The sequence below is a fragment of the Ahaetulla prasina genome, chromosome 10, assembly GCF_028640845.1.
Source record: "Ahaetulla prasina isolate Xishuangbanna chromosome 10, ASM2864084v1, whole genome shotgun sequence".
Classification (NCBI taxonomy): Eukaryota; Metazoa; Chordata; class Lepidosauria; order Squamata; family Colubridae; genus Ahaetulla; species Ahaetulla prasina.
This window is the reverse complement of record NC_080548.1, coordinates 9707945-9713944: the sequence shown is the minus strand read 5'-3', so window position 1 is coordinate 9713944 and position 6000 is coordinate 9707945.

Here is a 6000-nt window from a genome sequence, read left to right as displayed (position 1 = left end):
GTGTGGGTGTGGGGCCACATGTGGAATACCACATAGAGTTCTGGTCACCATGATACAAAAAAGATGTTGAGATCCTGGAAAGAGTACAGACGAGGGCAACTATCAGGTCTGCCATCTTCAGCTGGGTGCCTTGGTGGCATCCTGCCATCAAAGGCTAGAAGCAGGGAGAGGGTGAGCAAACGCGCAATCAACCTGCCTGTGTACGTGATAGGAAACTGGGAGGGGGGGAATGACAGCTTGACAAAAGAGCAGGAAAGCTCAGAATCAGTTTTTGCCAGCATTCAAGGCCATGAATTCTGAGAAAGAATGTGGATTACCCTAAACACCTCAGCGTTCTCAAAACACCTAGGCAACTCTTGTTGGCTGAAGACTGGTCATGGGGAGGATGGCTAGGATGTGTGGAAAGTTTCTATATCTTTTGAGCATGGGAAATCTAGTTCTAGCCTGACTCTAGTGCAACCAACATCTTTTAGTAAAATAACCTATCACTTCAACCAAGCAGAGTTGGGATGTGTGTCTTTCTTTCCTAAGGGTCTAATCCCTCTATCAGACCTGATAATGGTGATAAAAGGGTCTGGAGGCTAACTGATGAGCAGTTCAGGGAACTAGATACATTTAACTTATCGAAGGAAAGTACTGGGGCGGGACATGATAGCAGCCTTCCAATATTTGAGGTGACAAATATTGGAGGAGTGTCAACATATTCTCCAAAGTATCTGAGGGCTGGACAAGAAGCAACAGAAGGAAGATCATTAAAAAGCAGTCCACCCTAGAAGTAAGGAGAAATTATCTGACAGTAAGAACAATCAGTAGATTTTGTCTCCTGGAATTGTGGGTGCCCCATCACAGGAGGTTTTCAAGAATAGGCTGGACAACTATTTGATCAGGATGGTATAAACCTTCTACCCTGAGTAGTGGATTGGAGTAGAAGACTCTGAGATCCCTTCCAATCCTATGATTCTGTGTTCTATGAGTGATAGCTGGAAGGCACAAATGGATGCTTGTCAATGATGGCTGAAGCTTAACTAAAAACAGTGGGCAGGACCCCCTGAAATGTGCACATAAACCCTTCCTCCCTCATTATCTATCTTTTGAATAACTCGTTGTCCACCTGCCTTGCCGCAGGGCTGAATTACTGGCTTCCAGAAGGCTTCTGAAATTGAAAGCAATAAAAGTTTGGCTGGAGGACCTCAACAATCCCTGATATAGAGCCACACAACATGGCCATCTAATCGGTCAGACCAATAGGCCTTCTAGTACAATATTGCCTTCTCTGACATGGAGCATTAATGATGGTCACAGTTTTTACTATTCAGGGTACTGATTTCTGTCCTGCCTTTTTAATAAAAAGTTAAACCTGGAAACATGAGTTCTTACAAACTAGGTTTGCCTCCCCAAGCACCCAAGAATGTTGTGGTCATTGACCAAGACCGCCTCCTTGCAATATTTAAATTATTTAAAAAATGTCTCCAACTATTTGAATGACAACAGTCTGAACCAATCCAATGTGACTTTCAGAAGTGGGTTGACTTCATCATGATAGCCTTTTTGCTTATTTGAATTGCAAAGGAATATAGAAATAGGAAAAGAGAAAGATCTTTTTTTTTTTTGCATAAATTCAGCAGAGATGAGAAAAGACAGCCCTCCCCTCATATTTTAACTGCTTTGATCGGGCTATTTTTAAAAGCATCACACACCGAGAGAACTCCCGGGAATGTACTGTGCTGGAATATTTTAAGTACTTTAGCAATAGAAACAAAACAAGACAAAACAAAAAAACAATACCACGTCTCTGTGGTTTTGACGCTTATCTCGAATCTATTTCCACCTATTATGTGTCAAACAGAGAACATGAAGGTTTGACCCAACTCATTGGTTGTTGAGAACCCAGAAGGAGAATGAAGACAGAAGGAGGAAGTACAGTAAGTAAGTCAACTGAAGAATGGATTGATATAACTTCAAGGGAAAAGAGAACTTAGTCTTGCTGGTAAATACGGGACACCTAAGAATATGGGAGGGGGCTTGTTACATAGACACCATCCTTTCACAAAAAGGCCTGGGAGATCATTGAAATCCAGGCACTAAGCCAAGATTCTCAATCTGAGCCTAGAGCTGTATCACCACACACCTTTACTTAAAGCTGGATAATCTATTAATCCACACACACATACACACGGTATACAATACATATACACTACCCAGATGGTTGGAAAGGTTAGAAGGAAAATAGAGAGAAATATGTCCATGAAGCAGTGGTAGGTTTCAAATTTTTTTACTACGTGTTCTGTGGGCGTGGCTTGGTAGGCATGGCAGGGGAAGGATACTGCAAAATCCCCATTTCCTCCCGATCAGCTGGGACTCGGGAGGCAGAGAATAGATGGGGGCGGAGCCAGTCAGAATTTTTACTACCGGTTCTCCGAACCACTCAAGATTTCAGCTACTCAAAATTTCAGCTACTGGTTCTCCAGAACTGGTCAGAACCTGCTAAAACCCACCTCTGCTGTGAATAAACAAAAGGCAAAAACATGGAGAAAAGGAAAGCAAATATTACAGTTAGACAGGCTTTCTCAAACTTGCCAAGTTTAAGACATGTGAAGTCCAATTCCCAGAATTCCCCAGCTAGCATGGTTGGCTGGGGAATTCTGGGAGTTGAAATCCATGTGTTTTAAAGTTGCTATGGTTAGGAAAACCTTCTAATTACAGTATAATATTTTGCTTTCTTTTTCTGCATGTTTTTGCCTTTTGTTACTTCATGGGCACATTTCTCTCTATTTTCCTTCTAACCTTTCCAACCATCTGGGTAAACTATATGTATACCCATGTATGCGTGTGTGGATGGATGCATGCCCACAATATACTGTGTTTCCCTGAAAATAAGACCCTGTCTTATATTTTTTGAACCCCAAAATAAGCACTTGGTCTTATTTTTGGGGAGGCCTTATTATTTTGGGGCATGTGGAGCAAGATGGGGCTCCTCTTGCCGTCTTACCTGATTTCCAGCTCTGTCTCCCTAACCCTAACCAGAGAAAATGGTGGGGACTGGCTGCGCATGCAGTTAAGTATTTTTTGGGAGGGCTTATTTTTGGGGAGGGCTTATTTTTGGGAAGGAGGCTTATTTTAGCTCCTGCGCTGAAAAGCTCGATTGGTCTTATTATCAAGAGATGTCTTATTTTAGGGGAAACAGGGTATTATCTTTATTATTTATTCACTTTACATTCTTAATAGCTAGCCCATTCAAATAACTTTGGAATAATGCTCAAGGTTGGGAAGGAAAAGAGTTGAAAACATCCAAACTTTAGTGTATTAGAGTTGATGATAAGCTTGTCCTTCGTGTGTCTCCACAAATAGAATGACCGTTACTCAACATAGGTGTGGAGTCCATACATGAGAAGAAGTTTACCAAATAGCTAATACAAAAATTAAATAAAATTGGGGCCAGTTTATAACCTTACAACTTTGGATGGATAAGGGCAGAAGGGAGAATTTACGTGGTGTCCCTAAGAGCCAGATTGAAGGCTCAACTAGATAGATTAAACCAGAAGGTCAATGCCGATGGAGACTCCACAAGATTAGGACCAAACATTACTGAGAGACACTAGAGTAATAGTACCCTGTAAGTCTGATGGTGCTGGCTGAGGAATTCTGGGAGTTGAAGTCCACCAGTCTTAAAGTTGCCAAAGTTGGAGATTCCTGCTCCAGTGAATCAGGGAGGCATTTCGCTAAGTTGTTTCTAAATATAATCCTTGTCTAAATATGGTCTGGCTCCATATTAGCTTTGTATTAAACCAGTATGTACACAAGAAGAGCTGAAATATTCTTTAAGTCCTGGGAAACAGGATCATAGCTTCCAGAACTTAAAGAATATTTCAGTTCTGTTTGCCTACATACTGGTTTAATATGGAACTAATAGGGAGCCTGACCATCACCAAGAAATCACATTTTGACCAGAGTGGAAAGTTGTAAAACACAAGAAGAAGTCACTGGAAAACTCCTGGATCAGGGTGAAATCTATTTACCTTCCCTACTGGTTCGGAAGTGTGTACTCCATGCGCGTGTGCATTACATGTGCACTTCTGCACACACACAGAGGGTCAAAAACAGGTTTCTTCCTGGTTTAAACCAGGAAGTAATGACATCCAGGCGGGAGGGCAGAACCTGGCGCTACTGCCACTACTGGTTCTCCGAACCATGCGTCACCACCCCCAGTTCAACCGAACCGGTCTGAACCAGTAGCATTTCACCCCTGCTCTGAATGTATCTTTGAAACCTCCAGGAACTGAGGGAGAAGCAGGATGGGTGAAAGGTAGAACATCTGGCTGGGGTTGGGTACAAGGGCATCTAAGACTCCTTGATTTCATAATGTACAGGTAATGAAAAGGGGGAAGGTTATTAAAAACATGTAACAGGGCAATTTGGACACCCACAGACCTTCTAAAAGCTTTACATTTCTAATTCACGGAATTATCAGGATGGAGAAAGCATGGGCAGGCTATCCCATAAAGTTCTGCTAAGCATGGTTTAAACTGCCCACTGCATAATATCATTCCACTCACTGAAAATTACAAAACAAAGGGCAACAACAATAGAGCCATTTCCTTGGGCTTCAGAGAGATTATTTATTTCCCCCTGAAAAAGTAGGATTGAAATAAAATTGTTCCCTGAATGGCTAACGTTTTCTAGTGATATCACAGGCTAGTTCTTCAAGAATGCAATTAAAAATAAAATAAAATAAACAGCTTTTGCCTAAGACTCCTCTCAATTCTGTGGTCTGTGGTCTCTTCCACAACTCTGTGGTCTCTTCCCATAATCCTAAAAGCTTTAACCAAAAACTTTCTACTATTGACCTCACCCCATTCCTAAGAGGACCATAAGGGGCATGCATAAGCGCACAAATGTGCCTACCATTCCTGTCCTATTGTTTTTCTTTTCTTCTTCCTATATATATATATATGCTTATACCTCCTAATATTTACTCATATATATATGTTTATATACTATATAATTTTTTTGTATGATACTTACATATATTGTTGTGACAAAATAATAATAATAATAACAACAACAACAATAATAATAATAATAATTCTCGTGTTCCTATATTAAGGAGTTTAGCTAAATAAGGTAAAATCAAGTTAAATACTGTATTTTTCAGAGTATAAGACACACCTTAGTTTTGGGGGAGGAAAATAGAAAAAAAAATTCTGCCTCTGCCTACCAGCATCCATCGGTATTCATCTGGCTAGCATCCTTAGCAAACAGCCTGGTCAACTTCAGCACATTAGCTTGATTCAGCACAAGCAGCTGATTGGCGGGTGGATCCTCTCCCAGAATACCCGCAGTCAGCTGTTATCAGGGATGAACTTTAGCAACAGGTTCGCTGGTTGTGAGCGTGCACACCGCTCGTTGGGGAGAATATGCAGCTTCAGAAATGCAGCTGATCATCACAGGGTGCTCCAGTGAGTAGAGCAGGGGAAGTGCGGAACCGGTTCGACAAGGCAGCAGCTGTTCCCAGTTGCGATTTTGGCCTCTGCGCCTTGCTTTTTCACCCTCCCGAAAGCTCCATTTGAGAGGCTGCCTTTGCAAAGAAGAAGCTCCTTTGCAAACGGAGCTTTTGGAGGCTGTTTGAAAGGCTCTCTGTTTGAGAGGCTGAGTTTGCAGCCTCCAAAAGCTCCATCTGAGAGGACGCGCGGAGCAGTGGTGGGTTTCAAATTTTTTTACTATCGGTTCTGTAGGTGTGGCTTGGTGGGCATGGCTTGGTGGGCGTTGCAGGGGAAGGAGGCTGTAAAATCTCCATTCCCTCCCCAATCCAGGGGAAGGTTACTGCAAAATCCCCATTTCCTCCCAATCAGCTGGGAATTGGGAGACAGAGAATAGATGGGGGCGGGGCCAGTCAGAATTTTTACTACTGGTTCTCTGAACTACTCAAAATTTCCGCTACCGGTTCTCCAGAACTGGTCAGAACCTGCTGAAACCCACCTCTTACCCCATAGCAGATGCCAG